The sequence below is a fragment of the Pogona vitticeps genome, chromosome 12 (genome assembly GCF_051106095.1).
Source record: "Pogona vitticeps strain Pit_001003342236 chromosome 12, PviZW2.1, whole genome shotgun sequence".
Taxonomy (NCBI): domain Eukaryota; kingdom Metazoa; phylum Chordata; class Lepidosauria; order Squamata; family Agamidae; genus Pogona; species Pogona vitticeps.
The window spans coordinates 10637360-10654877 of record NC_135794.1 but is presented as its reverse complement, the minus strand read 5'-3'; the positions used below and the strand labels follow the sequence as shown (position 1 = coordinate 10654877).

At 51.9% G+C, this 17518-nt stretch overlaps 2 long non-coding RNA genes across 2 annotated transcripts; both read right to left on the bottom strand.

Moving 5' to 3' along the window:
- Window positions 1-1647: 1647 nt before the first annotated feature.
- On the bottom strand, window positions 1648-4459 carry LOC140702377 (uncharacterized). The gene is made up of 3 exons (XR_012081508.2): window positions 4254-4459; window positions 3073-3196; window positions 1648-1736 (listed from the first exon to the last, which is right to left on the bottom strand). It is a non-coding gene; the product is annotated as an uncharacterized LOC140702377 (long non-coding RNA).
- Window positions 4460-4981: 522 nt separating this feature from the next.
- LOC144584529 (uncharacterized) lies at window positions 4982-6268 on the bottom strand. The gene is made up of 3 exons (XR_013538839.1): window positions 6197-6268; window positions 5664-5799; window positions 4982-5361 (listed from the first exon to the last, which is right to left on the bottom strand). It is a non-coding gene; the product is annotated as an uncharacterized LOC144584529 (long non-coding RNA).
- Window positions 6269-17518: the final 11250 nt, after the last annotated feature.

Sequence of the window (17518 nt, the reverse complement as noted above, 5' to 3'; positions counted from 1 at the left end):
TTCAGAACCAGCAGCTTGGGCGCAAGAAGCCCCTGGTGGGTCTGCACCGCCCGGCAGTGAGAAACCAATTTCTCACAGGGCAAGGAGAAACCTTGTGTGGGGTCTCCCACCAGGACTGCATCCGTCCTTTCGATCTCAGCGCCCCAGTTAAGGGACCGGGGCCTGACCGAGAAGAAAGAAGCCTCTTCCCCCAAGGACGGAAAGCCCTCTTTTCCCTCCAGCACCCACCTGTCCAAGGGGAGGCTTCGGCGGAGGAGGTGGCCCAAGACTGTGTCCAGGTGGGAGCGGGCCATGATGCAGACCGCCTCCAGAGGGACCTCCTCCATGCCTCCCTGAGTGATGATCGGCAGGTGGCTGCAGAAAGTATCGAGGAGCTCGGGCACCTGGAAGGAGCAAGACGGGGATCCCTGGCTCAGATTTGCTCTTGTAAAGCTAATCCTCCGGATTATTTCATCATAAAAGCAATGCTTCAGTGAAGAATGGTTTTATTTCTTTATTATTCTATTTAGCAATCAGAAGGACAAAATTACTCTTCCCCCCCCTGAAAGGACACCGTTCTTGTTTGAGCAACTCTTGGCTGAAGTGACTTGGAACAGAAGCCCATCTATTGGGGCCTCCAGTGAGCTCACGACCACAGCGGCGCCCCCTTGCCGCTGCCCCCCCCGGGTTGAGGTGACAGCCCACGTGGTTTATAGAGCTGGGCCCACGTCTGGACGTGGCCAGAAAGGTCGTCCCAAGACCCCTTTGTCCAGATGAAGGGCCCAGCCTAGAGAAAACAACGGGGATGAATAGGAGACGAAAAGGGCCTTTTTTGGACTACAGCACCCAGAATCCCCCACCCGAGGTGGCCATGGCTCTGCTGGCTGAGAAATTCTGGATTCTGCAGAATGGCAGAAGTTTACAAAAAGAACTTCAGCATCCTTTGGGCAAAGCTGAAAAGATGCAGGTGGAGATCTCTTTCTGACTTCTGCATCTCCTGCCTAGAGAAAAGGAGGGTTCCTGGCAAATGGCTACCTTGCTCTTCATGGCCTCCCCGTGGTTTTGGAGGTTGGCGAGCAACCAGTAACCAGCAGCCCTGGCATAGCTGGGGATCCCTGACACGAGGTCTTCCAGGATGGCTTTGGTGAAGTCCAACAGCTGATCCTTCGCAAGATGGATGCTGACCACCTGCCAAAAAAAGAAAGGACAAGCTTTTTCTATAGCTCAGACCTTCTCCTTCCCCAGTGAGATTTCCTGCCAGACCAAGGATGAGCAGCTCTATGCTTTTCCAAAGAGTCCTGCCCAAGGATTTTGCCCAGGGATTGCAAGAATTCTCTGCATCTTGCTCTTTCTTCCAAAACAAGGCGGCCTTGGCACTTCCCCGTGGACTCCAGCAGGTTCCCCTAGAGAACCGGAAAGGCCCCAATGTGGGCTTGGAGTTGGACAAGGACTGGAGCCTCTCCGCGAGGACACAGGATGGCTCAGGCCACCCGGATTTCATACCAAGGCACCTCATCTCAGAGATGAAGGCACTGCCAATGAGCCTGGCCATTGACTCGGCTCGCTGAGAAAACAGGACTCCAACCAATTCGGGAGGTGGATGTGACCCAGGCACTTGGGAGATTCCCACCCGATCAAGGGAATCACCTTAGCCAGTCTGGCCCAAGCCCCAGACAGATCGGTGGGGACTTCTGCCTGGAGATCACAGAGGGCAGACGTCACCTCTTTTTCTTCCGCCTCCGTGATTCTCGATCCGCCTGGAAAGAAAAGAGGGTGAATCATGTTATAAAGCCTGTGCTCTCGTTTAGGTAAAGAAATGGACTGCTTTAGAAACTGACAGAAGATAGAAATCAGAAGGACATGATTTAAATCTAGGATGGCACCACCTTCCTAGGGTATCAAAAAGCAAAAGACGATAAACCATTGAAGAACCATCTGATAAGGAAAGCTTTAAACTGGGTATGGACCAAGATCCGGGAAGAAAAGGACCAGAAAGTTCCTGAATGGGTCTCACCCACAGAAGCATTCACACAACCCATATTAATGGGGAAAAAGAAACTCTATTGAGATTTAGAGGTTTGTTAAAAGCGGCCTTAAGTGTGAGAGCAAGGGAAGAACTAGAAGAACAAGGCACAATACTTGATTGGTGGGCAAAAACACAGACTCAAGATGTACAAGCGATAAAGCAGTCGTTTTTTGTAAGGAACACCGCATAAGATACTTCTGAATGTAAGGGAAAAACGGATTAAAATGTGGTATCGTTATCTACCAGAATTCAAAACCAAGATGAAATAGTTAAAGAATGTATGACAAAACGGGCCCAAAATGTGGGCCACAATATTAACTGAAAGTCATGGTCACAAATCTGGGAAAGGAATGTTGACTAAAGAAAGGAACAAACAGAGAAGCAGACCAGGAAAAAAAAATGGCTGACTTGCTAGTTCAGGTTGGTTCGGGGTCATCTAAACTGGAGGACCCAAAGTTTTCTGAATCAACTGATTTTGCCCGATTTCACCAACTTCCTACTCCATGTCACCCCGCCCCAGCCTGCCCCTTCCCTTCCCACTGTCCGCCACTGCTTCCCTGCCTTGTCCGGCCACCTCTCTCTTTCCTTTGGTTTTGGACTCCTAAAGTCATGAATTGGTGACACATAAAACGTCACTGGAAAGAACCAAAAAGGGCTCAAAGTGGAATTCACACCCACAGGGTCCCTCATTGTTAAAACTAACATGGGTCAACCTGGGATTCTTGGTGTCCTCTCATGGCTAAACCAAATTGTTTGAAGGTCATCCTCGTCATTTTCTAAGCCCTGATTTGCAGGCTTGGGGATGAAGCCACCTCGAAGGGGCAGCGTTTTTCACCCTTGGGATCTGACACCTTGAAGGAGCACCTTCTGCCTCCCCTGAGGATAATCCCCTTGTCCGTTTGTAAGTGGGGTCCATCTCAGCTGGAAAGAGGTTTCCCGGGGTCCTACATCCATCCAGGTTCACCTCCAGACAGGGTCACTCCAAGAACGCTAGCGGTCACAGACTGAAGGCACCCATTGATTGGCCTTGAAGCCCTTGATCCCATCTCCCCCACCCACATTCTCACCTTGAATACGAATCAGGCAGCCTATGCACTTGGCTGCCCATTGCCGGCATGCGATGGAGTTCTCCAGGATGTAAGGGGCTAGGAAGGTTACCGCGAAACCGTAGCCTTTGAAATGCTCTCCGTCCTACCAAGAAGAGAATAAAACCGATTGAAATGGCCTTGGAAGGCCTGAGGATTTGCAGAACCGACCTCTCCTCTAAGATCTGCAGCAGAAGGGATTCTCGGAGGCCTGAAACAGACCTTACAGAGAGCCTGGTCATTGACGCGAATCGCATGTTCATCTTGCCAAGAGGCGAAGGAAGTGGCCTTCCTGTGTTTGTGAAAGCCAACTTCCAAGGGAACCCTCCTTGCCTTTGGAAGGCCAGTCCCCAAACCGAGCAAGCTCGTCTGCATCGTCCCAGAGGGGAGAGGAGCTCTGGATCAGGCCTGCCCACAGCCCTTGGGGCCGCCTTCTTGTCCAGGCTTGGGACACTTCAGGCTGGCATAGGTGGGAAGAGAAACGGGGAGGAAAGCCACAGCCAGCCCGGGTCCAAGGTGAGCCCACCTGGCTCTACAGCCCCTGCTGTGGGAGGTGCTACCGGGAGGGGAGTGAGTGTCAATCGAGGAGAAGACAGTCCTAGTGGAGACCCAGGGCGGTCGCCAGACTCTCATCTCCTCTGAGACGTCTGTTCTGCAAAGTCACTTCTGCTCTTTGGTGCTGATTGAGAAGGAAACCATTCATTGCTCGTTTCTTGGACACCATCAATGATTTCCATCACTCTGAAAATGCACACCCACCCCACCCCAAGACCAAAGGTGTGAAGCCTGATGGGCGTCGGATGGAAGGGAACCAGATGGACGTGCATATCACCACATCAGCAGAGCAGAAATGGCCTCTACCCTTCGAAAGAAAGGCATTCCCTTCCATAGACACACTCAAGCTGAGTTCTCTCATGCTTGTCCCATCTGATCCGATGGCCGAGCCCACGCAGGAGAAGATGAAATCCTCCTTCTAGAGAAGCCCCCGGGCTGGGAAAGGCTGGTCTAAAGTCATGGAGCCCAAGTCCAAAGACACCAAGGAGAGGGAGAGTTTTGCCTCTTTCCGGGGAGCCTTTCTGAATATCGGGACTCTTCCCACAGGGTCTTCTGGTCGGCCAGCAAGAGGAGGAGGAGGAGGCAGGAGGAAGAGGAGGAGGACTCACCGGAAGACGAAAGCTGGCCTGGAAGGGAGCCAGAACCTGGAAGCTGGCCTGCAGGGCCCTCTCTCGGCTCCCCTCACACTCCAGGAACCAGGGCTCGATCAGCTGGAGGCCAAGCAAGAACACAGACCCGTTTATGAGACCTCTCTGAGGGGCAAACCTTTCTCATTTTACAAACCTATCCTGCTTTTCCTTGAGATATCCCTCAGCCGGATGGGAGCCACGTAGCCCATCTGGCTGCCAAACACAGCTGGTCATTCATGGCCCGGTGGGTGAAATGTGGAAAAGGTGAGAGAGAGGGAAGGCTCCCCCCCCCCCCGATCTACATGCTGTGGATCATCCCTCCTTCGAGCACTCCCGGAGAGCTCAGGGGTTCAGGGCTCTGGCTGTGGAAGTCAGAGGTGGGGAGTTCGATTCCCCACTCGGCCTCCTCGAGGAGGGCCCAGACTTAGGCCTCCCTTCCGGCTCGGCCGTTCTAAGAGGCAACATCACTTCGCTCTTGAGGAAAGCTTTCGTGTCTGAGAGATCAGTCTGGGCGATGCAGACTGGCTGGGACAGGTGGAGAGGAGGGCCACGAGGGTGATCCGGGGACCGAAAACCAAGCCCTGTGAGGAAAGACGGAAGAAACTGGGCATGGTTAACCTTGAGGAAAGAAGGCCGAGAGGTGGTCACACCGAGGAGGGGCAGGAGGGGTTCTCAGTCATGCCAAAGCGCATCAGCACATAAGGGGATGATGGACTCAAGGGACAGGAAACCAGATTCCTGTCGAACGATGGAACCAAGGAGCCGGCCGAGCGCTCCGACACTGGAGGCCCTCCAGAGAAAGATGGACAGCTGCGTGTCAGATCTAGTTTGATCCTATATAAATGCTGAAATGATCTGATGGGGACAATTCGGACAATATGGTAATGACAGATTATCCTCAGTTTATAGTTTGACCATGAAATTGGCAAAGTTTCTGCAATACTGAATGTAAATGCCAATCCAGGGGATTTCCTTTTGGGTTTATGCTTACCTGGAACATGACATCAATCCTCTCTGAGGTTGGCTCTTCTGTAACGAGGACCTCGAAGAGTTTCCCCCTGGCCTCAACGGATCTGGTGTACATGAGCTGAAAGGACAACCCAGGGAGTGAGGCCCGAGAGCTACACCGTTCCCCTGACGCCATGGGCTCCTCATAAACCAGGGGGTGGGCAAAGCGAGGCCCAGCAAAGAGTGGAAACAAACAGACATTGACCGCACAATGACATTAGGATGTTTAAGAGGCCTTGGCGGTTAAAAAAAAAAAAGCAAAGCGACGTTTCAGCCATCTATCCTCTTCTATATTGCATCCTCCTATGCAATAGGATGTTTCGGGAAAGCTCCCATCAGAGGTTAAAAAGGAAGACCTAGAAGAAAACCTGCCTGACATACCTCGATGTTGGACGCATCCTGTTCATCATATGCTATCCTTTTAAGACGCTCCAGGGGAGGGAGGAGAAAGAGACTCTTGATGACTCCGTCCAGCATTTCCCGGAGAGCTTCCACTGGCAGGCGCGGCTTGAGGTGGCTAGCAGAAGGAAGGTAGATTGAGAATCCAGACAGAGGTTTACAAAGGTCCCAGGCAGAAAGGCAGCCCAAATCTCAGGCTGGCTCTTTCTCGTTCTGATCTACATGTGAGAGCATCGTGACAAGCAATCAGACTGCCTCTGCCTCTGTATAATCATTGGCGAGTGGGCAGGGCAAGGACAGCAGCTTTGGAGGACTGTGTCTCTGGAGGGAAACCCTGTGGCCTTGAAGCCAGCTGGCAGCCTCACTTCCCTGCCCGTCTCGTGCCCGTCAACCAAATGCACTGACAGGGGAGCCCCCCTGTCACATCGAAGAGCCGCCCCCGCCCCACACCAGTTGCTGCCTGAGGGAGGCCTCCCTAGCCCAGCTGGCCTCTCCGTTGCCTATCGATAACTTACCTCAGGGAGACTAAGGCCGAGATGGTTGCTGGGAGAAGGGAGCTTCTCAAGTTCTCAAGGCGCTCCGTCCCAAGAAAGGCCTGAAGACCCCCGTGGTGGTGGTGGTGGTGGTGGTGGAAGGAGCAAAAAGGAAGGAAAAACAAGAAGGAGGGGGAGGAGAGATGAGGGTTTCATCCACTCAACAGAGGATACGACCAAAATGCTTTCTAAAATCGCCCAGAAGGGGGTTGAAGGTGCTTTCCTGAGGGGGAGTCCCGTTTTTTCCACGGACAGCCATTCCCCGAGGTGTTGGGGCAACAACCGTTCTGAGCAGAGCTGCCGGCTGGACGCTTTGCTCCCAAGGAGACCCCTCCCCAAAGAGCGGGTGGGGCTCTCGTGGTGGAAGCCCTCCAAGAAGGGTCTCCCTGGCGGAGCTTCCAAAAGTCTCCTTTGTGCCACGAGGAAGACCCCCCCGGGTCTGAAGAGACGCCCCCTCCCTCTTCTGGGCTTTCTGGGAACCCCACCGGACCCTTCGGGTGTCCCGCCCCCCCCACGTTGCTTACCAACAAAGCCTCCAAGAGCTCTTTTTTGCAGCCCAGCTGGAAGTTCCCGTCCTGGGCTTCAGAGATGGCTTTGCAGATGCTGGCGACGCTCTCGCAGAAGATCAGCTTCAGGTGGGTGTCCTGTCTTGCCTAAAAGAACCCAATGGTCATCATCCTCCTCCTTTGGTACTGGTACCAAATGTATGTCTACAATCTGCTTGTTTAACTTCCCTCAGCAGGGAGATCATGAACTTGGGGGCAGCCCCTGAGAAGGCTTCCTCTTGCCTCCCCACCAGATTCGCCTCGAACAATGGTGAGTCTCTCTCAGAAAAGATCAAACCCGAGAGAAGGATGTGGTTCAAAGAGCCTTGCCCAAAGTCAGGTAGGATTTCGCTCAAAACTCTGCGAAACCACCAGCCACAGAAATTGCAGTGAGCAGACACGAATTCCACGGGGGTGGGAAGGAACCCCTTTTAAGGAATTCTGTCGGCCTATCAAGCTGATTTCTCTTGGGTCCCTCCACCTCAAGAAAGAAGCCTCCTCAAAGGGTTGATCGTGTGAGGATCCTTTCGCAGTCCTGCCGCCTTCCGAGAGCCAGCATGCTATAGCCAGTTGAGTTTGGAACGGGGCTCAGATCGCGGCCTGGCCCTGGGAACTCGCGAGCGGGAGTCAACCCTGGAGGCCTTCAAGAGCCAACTGGACAACCCTCGGTCGGATCTGCTTGGATTCGGATTCCTGCCTCGAGCAGAGGGTTGGACTCGATGGCCTCCCAACTCCAGGATTCCAGGATTCCAGGGTGAGCTTGGTGTGAACGTCTCCCACCCTCTGGAAGCGGAACGAGGGCTGCCATCCAGAAGCAACTGGACAGGGCAACAAAAATAGCAAGCCCTCCCCCCCCCCCGTTTCATGCCGTCTGGCGGCATCTCTCTAGGATTCCTCAAGTGGGGGGAGGAGTTGATCATCATCATCATCATTATCATCATCATCACCATCATCATCATCATCATCATCATCATCATAGTAGGACAAGAGATTCCACCAGGGGAAATGCCACATATGAATAGGGGCCCTAGCAGGGGCCCTCCATCCTGCTTCCACTTCAAGGGGAAAAATCCGGACACGGAGGTGCCCGATCACACCCTCAGATCTGCGACAGCTTACCTGGCTCTCAATTTTGACTCCCAGGACCTGAAAAATAAAATGGAGAAACTGACCTCTTTGCACAAGCCTAGAAAGGCAGCTGGCCTTTTTAAAATTTATTGTTTAAAATGTTAAGGACACAGGCCTTGGGCCAGGGGATAAACGGCTTTGCTATGCAAATGGCGCAGAATCATCAGAGGGGGTTCCCCCTCAATGGTCTGGATTTTTCTTGAACGGTTCTGAATGGAAAAAGCCCAAAACTGAATGCTTCTTGGCAGATGTCACCTCTTCCTTGCTAGGAAGGAGGGAAGTGAGATTTCGGGATTGAGACAGGCATTTAAGAGAGAGATCAATTCTCTCTCTCTCTCTCTCTCTCTCTCTCTCTCTCTCTCATTCTTTCTTTCTCTTTGTTTTGGCTCCCAGAAAGAGATTTCCTCAGAGCCAGATGCCTAGACAATCCAAGATGAGCACTGAAAGTGGCCACTCATGAAACAAAACCTACAAGATGCAAGTGGTGAAGGTGAGGGAAGTCAGCTACTATGGCAACCAGACATCTTTTACCACTTGAGGAGCACCACTTCTGAATAGGAGCTAAGCGTCTCATCTGCTTCAGTTCTCAGTGAGGCAAGAAAAGGCTAATGGCAGCACCCTGAGACACACAAGCTGCAACGTGGCACCTGAATTTTAGGGCAGGTCACTTTGGCTGGTTTCTGGAGTACAGTGAACTCCCTCTCTTCCATTCCCACCCCTCCCCACAGCGACCTGCTCCCTCCGTGCCCCATTTCACCAGAATCCAACCCTCCGACCCCCTTCTACTTCTTACCTGGAAGCTCATCCTGTAAAGGTCGAGGACTTTTTTCAGGATCTCTGCCTCCCCACTCTTCAACAGGAGCTCTTTGGGGGCCCGGATGGCAACCCGGCTGTAGGCCAGGATCAGGGTCTTAAGGAGGTGCCCTCGCCTGCCAGTCTTGTAATCCTAAGTAGGCAACAGAAAGGGGTGTTTTGGCAAGGTGGCAGCTGCTACCTTATCATCTGTTTGTCTGTCTGTCTCTCTCTGCCCGTTTCCCTCTTCTGTCCCTTCTTTGATCGCCATGGCAGCAGGATTGATTTGGTTTTATCAAATTACATATGTCCTGTGATCTGGGGGTGAGTGGGGGAAGGCGGACTGACTTTCCCCCATTAAAAATGCTTCAGGATTGTATGCTTAACTTCACTTTTTGGGTGTTGGAAACAATCCAGCACTCCACCTGTCTCATCTGCAGAAGCCCAGGGGCTGAAATCCTGTTGAGCAGCTCCGCAGGCACAATGATTCTGTGCACAAATCGACTGCAGAAGATGCCGCTTGGTGACAGGCTTCTCTTGGCAATTTTGGGGTTCTGCACCCTGAAATTGCCATCAAGCAGCAGCAATGGGCTCATAATGAGCAGGGATTTGCCACCAATGATGATGATGTCATCCCCAGGTGCAGGTGGAGCTGCCTGTGATGAGATGGGTTTTTAAGATTAAAATCTTTTAAGGCATATGGGTTTTGTAATTAAGAAATAAGCCAGAGAGGTTCCATTTTGTTTCTTTGTATATGGTATCTGTGCTATGCTGACAAGTTGTTTTCTAGGCGAGCAGAGAGAATGTTATTCTGAAGGCCTGAGAAGGGCTCTGTGTGATTAGATAGATGGAAATTGTTGTGACTCTTTGAGAAACCACCGTAAACCCAAATAACATCTGGTGCGTATGAGAAAGAATTCATGTGATGTAACAGGACTGTTTGCCTAGTAACGAACTCTGATTGGATGACATCGTGAGAAGGTGCATTAGGCCTTTGCCAGTTACTCTTGAAAAAGGAACTTTTTACCTATGGACATTGTCTTTCCAAGACCGACCTTTCAGTGATTCGTGATCTACACTTCAGCCATTTGGGACTTACCCTGATGTCTTGAGAGAGAGTGTGGTGGCCTACCTACATGGACTGGTTTCTATGCTTTGCTGGATTACTTTTAGACTTATGGGATTTTCCTAAGGACTATGCATGGACTATTCTCTATGGACTGTTACCTATGGAATATTCTCTATGAACTTCTTTTCTTGGAATACTCCATATGGACTATGCTCTTGTAATTTTGTAAGGACTATGGTATATTTACTGGATTTTTCTTTTCTAAGGACTATGGGACATATAATAGATTTTTACTTTTGTTTAGGGATTTTTATTCTATAGGATCACTGAGGACTATAGCCTTTTCATAACCTACTTGGATTATTTTATTTTACTAATGATTTCTTGGACTGGAACTGTTTTTATTCTTTTTAATGGCTTTTTGGATTTTTGAATACTTTTATATTTTTCATGTTTTCTTTGATTCACTACATCTGTGTACCTAAACAGCACAATACTAGATTATTTGTTTTGGTTTAATTTGGCTTAGTAACATGCTTTTTCTTTAATAAAATAAAGATTATAAAACTCATTTGGTTTCCTGAACAGTACACTTGCCATAGGGTCATCTGAGAGTGCTGCCTCGGCCTAGCTTACTTAGAGTCCTGTCAGTGGTGCAAGTTAAGTCTAAGGACTACAAAGCCCACTTGACCTTTTCACAATAATATCTGAGAGTACCAGGGTGTTCTTATGTGGGCAGACTTGTGAGAAGGAGTGTTGTAGCATGGCTGGCTGAATTGGACTCTTTCAGCCCATTTTAGCATGTGCAAGCTCCTGATTGCTCTCTGTCCAAGCTTACACGTGTGTTTTCGAACCCGTGTTCGTCACACTGCCCAACAGGAATTCAGCCACGGAATGCACTGCTGAGTCGTATGTCAACACTTAGGTAAATCCCATCAGTTGAGCAAACCTCCTCATTCTGCAGCCAGCGATCCCATGGAATGTGATGAATGGCTGGCATCAGAGGAGGCTCAGGCTCCAGTTTTAGATCCCGTTGAATCCAGGGTGGCTTATTTGAGAGTTGGCATTGACCTGCTGGCCCCGCCCGCTGGTTTACCTTATGGTGGGTGAGGAGGGCAGACAACCCCATCTTGAGATCTATGCCAGCTCTGCAGTCGTTCAAGGTGGCCAGGGTCAGATCTAAATGGTCCAGCGCAGCAAAAGAAAGGATTTCGGCAACTTTCTGTAAGGGGGGGTGGGGGGAGAGGTGACCGAGAGAGAGAGAAAGATTGGAGAAGGGATGCTGATGTGAGAAATGACTGAAACTGGATTAGATCTCCCCGTGTGGAAGGGAGGGAAGACCACCCCTAGCACACCATCATGTTCCTGACTCTGTGGCATCCTAGCACAGCCAGGTGCTCTTCACTCCCTTGCAATGTTGTGGAGGGTTTCAACTTAAGAGAGGTAGAAAAACCTTCTTGGTTGAAGAGCAGGGCGTCCATCTATTAAGAAGCCGCCACCGTCCCCACCCCTCAAAGGACAAAAGAGACGCCAGGTGGGTACAGAACTCTGAAGGCTGCCCTGACTCGCTAGAGACTCACCTCTTTCTCGGCTGCTTCCAAATAATTGGCGTTCTCAATCAAACGCTCCAGCCAGTGCAGGACGTACGTGCGGTCCGCGCAGCAGGCCAATGACAAGCCCAGGACTTGATAGAGGACGCTCTGAAAGAGAAGGAGGGGTAGACCGGGGGGGAGGTTTCAGTCGAACAATCGGACACCTGTCTAGATCTTTGGGTCGGCGGTCCTTCACTGGAGGCCGTCCAGCAGAGGCTGGACAACTCCGGCCGAAATCCGGTTGCTTGGTGTGGAAAGTGGCCCTCGAGAAGGCCCACTGAAGCAACAGAATCCTGAGGGAGGCGTTGACCCATCCCACCCCCGCCCATTCAAGGGGCCTCCACCAGGGCGACTTCCTAGGCGAAGCAACAGGATTTCCGCCACTATGTTCTGCAGCAGCTGCTTTGGACGAATGTTGGCTGAGAGGGACTGAGGTCTCCCCCAGGTTGCAGCAGCTTTCCACCCTCGGGGGAGAAGCTGAGGGGCCACAGGACTGCGGGTTTTACGAGAAACGGGGGAACGAACCTTTTCAAGCGACCCGTCCGCATAGCTGCCCATCTGATCTTCCAGGGCTAAGATCAGGTTCTTGGTCCACCTGTCGTCCTCCATGGTCTTCAGGGACCTCCTCAGGAACTAAGGGGGAGAGCATGAATGAATCCAGACATTTGGTTCACGAGGGCCTCGGCGTCTGCTCCTAAGACTCCACTCCTGCCCTTTCCCCTGCCCAAATGCCTTAAAAATGTCCTTGGAAAATCACTTCTTAAAGAAATGGAGACTATGACTTCCCACCGGAGCTGAGGGGAAAAGGGGCTAAGCACTCTCTTCACCTAGTCTAAAGCCAATAGGCTGCCAAACCGGAGAGCCAAAATGGACCAGCTTGGTCTCCGAGTCAAACACTGGGGGAGGACGGTTCTCCGCTGTGTCCTACGTCGTCTACACCTGTCTGTCCTTCTTCCCATTTGCTGCCCAGGGCATCTGACTTCACAGGCTCTTCCTTTTTGCCCCTCAGGCTAATGGACCAGAGTCCAGGAGACACCCCTCCCACCCCCAGCCTGGTCTGTCGAAGAGATCCCTCTTCTCCCTCCAGCCAGTTCCTGGTCGAAGAAGAGCAGAACCTCACCTGCAGAAGCTTCTGCTGCCACTCAGGTTGGCTTCCTCTGGTGCCTTCTGGAAGGAAAAGAGGACATCGTTGTACCAACTCAATTGGGACGGGGGTGGGTGGGTGTGGGTGTGATGTAGAGTTTGGGACCGTATTTTTCAAGAGTAGTACTTGAGCCATGACTTCTTGAAATGGAATATGTTGGTCATCCCTCACTGTTTAAAGAGGAACGTCCTACTAACGTACTCTTAAAAATAGGCAAAAACCTCCCTCTTAGAGACCCCCAGGCAGGATTTTGAAAGGCATCTCTAAATATAATTGGCTACATGTGAAAAAAGGAGGCAAAAGTAATGCTGTTTACCAATTGTGGTGCTATTTCACAAGAATAACATTTCCTTACTATTCCTCAAACTAGCCGAGGATGGTCAACATCATCACTTGGAACACATGACTTTCACACTATAGGTGTGTCATGCACAAGGTGCAGACATTTTTCACAATCTTTCAAGTACCAAATGGTAGGAAAATCAGTCCTTTTTAAACTGTCTGTGCCCTGTTTTTGTGTGTACCCTATTAGTAAACATTGTGACCTTTACATATAGATTCAATATATAGAGAGAGAATTACAATGTTTCAACATCACCAAAATGACTAAAGTTCTCTGACATATTAATATAATCCATGTAAAAATACAAACAGAAAATGAATGTATGTTACAAAAGTAACATAACTATTTCCTTTATGAATTTGAAAACTGCTCAAAGACTTTAAGCCACCCATGCCTGCCAGAACCTATATAGAGGTCCGCCTGCTTCGTGTGCGTCCCTGGGAGGTGGGGGGGCCTGTCTAGGGAAGCTCTTCAGAACTGGGGCAAAAGGTCTGAAAAGGCAAACCTACTTTTGGATTGCTAGGTGCTCCTGAATTCTTCCAGGAAAAAATCCAAAATCAGGTGAACGGATGAAACGAATGTCAGGAACTTTAGAGAAATGAAAGCAAGATCAAGGGGCCTTCTGGAAGACAGCGCTATTCCTCGGATAGCTTGCAAAGTGAAGTGCAGCACTTTTAAGATTTTGAGACGGGCCGGGGGGCGGGAAAGCATTTCACCATGAATCCTCCTGTCAGGCACCCATCGGGCGACCTACCTGCCTGGCAATACCCCCAAAGCGCTGGGATTTGCTGCGCCCACAGATGAACGATGGCCTCATGGATGTCAGCTCGCAGGGCGTGCAGAAGCTGGAGGGCCCAGAAGCCTCTTTGGCTCCCGGAGGAGGACAATACCTGTAGGCAGGAGAGGAGACATGAGAAAGGAGGGCCCCCGAAGGAGAAGCCAGGACTCACCCGTCCATCTCTAACTGCCAGCGGCTCAGATTCAGGAGCAGTTCCTCTGCTGGAAATAGGCAGGCAATCGCCCTCCCGAGAGGAGGGGGGTCCCAGGGACCCGTTGGCGCCTTCTCTGCTCAGTCCGTTTCCTATCCGGGGGGGGGGTCCTGCGCTGGGCAACATCCCGGCCTTGAAGAGGATGTTCAAAAAAAGGCTGCTCCCTGAAGCCTCGGAGGGCATCCTCTTGTCAGGCTCAGGTGGCAACGAGGCCACCCTTTGTGCCATCGCCTGGTTAGTCTGATTTATGAGCTGCGGTACGGATGGTTTTGATTTCCTTGCTTTATATGAGATGCGTTGCTTTTAGATGATGTTCTATTTATTGTCCTTAATTATTATTATTTTTTACATAAACCGCCCAGAGTAGTGCCTAGCATTACGCAGGCACTATCCTAACTTATGCTTTCCTTAGGATTCTGGGTCTCTCCGCTGGATTTGGACGGGAGAGCCCTTCCACTAGATGACACCATCCCACAGAAAACTGCCCCCCTAAAAAGCAAGTGGGTGGTTTCCTCACTGAGAGACCAGAACAAGACCGGGACGTCTTCTCTAGTTCCCTCTCGTGGCCCCTTCGGTTGTTGCGTTTTCAGTTTTTGACACAAGCGGGGGAGCTGGTTGGCCCCAGCAGGGCTGAGGGCTGCATTTTGCCTCTCCCTGGGTTGTCATGAAGCCAGCTAACAATATTGCAGCGGAAGGAACTTTCCGATCCTTCGGGGAGTTCCTTTCTTCCTACATTTCTCGTTAGCCCACCTTTAACTAATTTTCTGCAATGAAGAAGGCAACGACATCTCCGTTCAAAGGGGGGGAGCACTTTGCTATGGGATGACCTGCTTTTTCACCTTCCAGGGAGGATCTGGGGTGAATGGCTTTTTGCAAAAGCAGCTTTCCAAACTCTGGAAAGAACCATTAGAAGTAATAATGCAAAGATCGTGTGCAGTCAAGACAATATGGACTTCTGGCCACCCTTTCCAGGGCTTCCAAGGGACACAGCACTCAGAGGTGCCCCTCCAGCCCTTGGCAGAGGAGGTGCATCTGCAGCTTGCCCAAGGCCCCGCAGGCTGGAGCTTCTCTGGAGCAGGCTCAGCATGGAATCCATCTCACCCCCTCGGGCCCTCCGGCCAGAACGGTCTCCCACTCAGCTCCCCAGCCAGCGTACTGGGCCGAAGAGGTTTCTGCAATACCTCTCTTTTGGAATCCCTGCACCGAGAAGCCACCACACACTCTGGGAAATGGGAGGTCAAGGAACTGAGAGGACCTTTCACCTCCATACTCCCACCCACCCCCAAGACAAAAACGTAGATGCTTTTTCTAAGCATTGCTCACCAGAAGCCGTCCGAAGACTTCTTGCGGACTTGGGAGCAGGGGTCGAGGGGGGGGGAGGACGTTAGTGATGCAAGCTCTGGAATCATGGAAAGGTTTCCCACTGTTCCTCATCTCCTTCCCAGGTCTACTCACTGGGATTGTTCCAGCAACGGACCGGGCTCCTTCGGAAAGCCACAAAAGGACATGGAGGTCTGGGGTGGGCCGGAGGTGGGCCTGCTCCTTTCTGGAGCACCCCGGACTCCCCTTGGCCCGAGCTTTCACTGAGAAATAGGATTCCCCTTCCCTCCGGGCTCAAGGAACGGCGAGCCTCCTTCCATCCCAGAGGCCCTGCCTTGCATCTTATCACATTGATCTCTGGCCCCTCTGGGGGTGCTCTGGCCTGGGTTTTCCTGGGACATATGTCTGACATTGGCCCCTGGAAGGCTCCCCACCCACCCGAGACCTCTTCAGCGAGGCATGACCTCTCCAAAGGAGAGAGGGATCCATTCCCTCCCATGGGAAGAGAGGTGAGTGCCAATCCCACCCAGCCATGCACAGTTCAAGCCCAGGGGACTGCCTTTGGTACCCAACCAACCCACTGACCAACTGACCTCCTCTGCAGGATCCCAGGAAAAGGACGGATCCTTCCGGCCGAAGGACGGCCAACTCCTTAAGGCATCTGCAGAGCGGGGTCAGAGCTGGCGTGTATTCCGGAGGAAGCAAGAAGGATAACAGCTTCGGCCACAGAGCCTGCCAAGAGGAGAGAGGGGACCGTCAGAGAATCAGAGCCCAGCCTCGGTCTGGAGTAGCTCGGCATCACAGATTGGGGCCAGGCTGGCGTTCTCTTCCCCGAGTGCCGTAGGATTGCTGGGACATAAAGCGCTCCCCAGGCTAAAATGCCAGCTCTCTCCCTGCCTGACCTCACCCTGAGTAGGAAGAGGGGTGAAACTCCTCCGGTCTTCTGAAGGGCAAATCCACCCAAGCTACTCACTTTAAACATCCCGGTGGCCGAAGTGTTGACGTGTTCCAGGACCTCGATGGACAAGTCCTGGACATCGGCTTCCCTTGGCATCAGGCCTCTGGCACTGTCTCTGACCTGCCGTACACAGACACACAAGAACCACAGAAACAACCAGGTCAGGAAACCAGAACCGTCTCCAGAGAAAAGGTCCCCCCTCCCAAAAAGCGCCCCTTCACCCACGGGGAGTGCCACAAGCACAAAGCTTGCGCACCTCGGAAGCGTTTGAGCCAGACGGTGGTGGCAGCACGTGGAGGAGGTGCCCCTGTGCCAAGGTGCAACCCAGCGAAGGCTGGAGTGAAAAGGAGGGACTCGGACACACAAACACACACACAGATGGGAGGGCCTCTTCCCCACCCAGCCGATTCCAAGAGGGGCTTGACTGCACACCCACCCCTGCACAACGTTTCCAACCAGTGCACTCTTGATGATGGAGGGATGATGGGACGCCTACTAGAGCCCAGAGCTTGGGAAACGTCTTTTGGAATGGCAGGAGGCAGGCGGTCACGAGACAGGCAGGCCCAGAGAGGCCTCCCGATGGGCTTGGAAGGGGTCCCCGAGTCGCCTCGTCCCTGCCAGAGGAAGGATCTCTCGGGGCTCTTTCGCGCTGACTTACCCCTTGACTGGTACGAACGGCGACCTGACGGAAGAGGTAGGTGACCATCTCCCATTCCAGACATCCCTCGACCTTCGGGGAGCTCAGGAGCTCCTTCAGGAAGAACAGGGTCGCTTCCCTCGCCTGGCAAAAAAAGGGAGGAAAGTCATCTCGTCGGTTGCCTCTCCAAGTCTGCCTCCCGTGCTGAAGAAACCCCATCTGAGGGGGATCCGGAAGCCCCTAAAAGCGCCTTGGGAGGAGAGCTGCTGGTCCCGCCGGCCATTCCTTCTGCAAGACCAGGGCCTGCTTCCTGCCAGGGAACGTTTCTGAGGACTGGAACCTCCTTCTCTCGGCCTTTACTCTCTCTGTTGAGCAGATTCAGGTCGTGCAGATGTCTCCTGGCTGTGGCTCCTGTTTGGACTCCCTGGCAATTTCACTGGGGCCCCGGCAGGGATTTGTTATTGCCAGAGTTTGGACAATTATTATTTTTTTTTGTATGCTTTTCTTTTTCCTCCCTTCCTCCCTCCCTTCCTCCCTCCCTCCTCCTCCTCCTCCTCTTTCTTTTGGATTATAGAGCTAACATCACACAGCCAGAATGGTCTTTTTTACTGTAGTCCAAAAAAAGTAAATTTCTTTTTGGTTGGGCATGGAAACCACTTTCCATCTGGACTGCATGGTTTTCTCTGAATCCCCTCAATGTTTGGGCCTCACCCTTTGTCTGTGTCGGGTTGCAAGACTTTGCTTTTACTCCTGGCTTGGAAAGCCAGAGAGACCTTTCTGCCTTGCA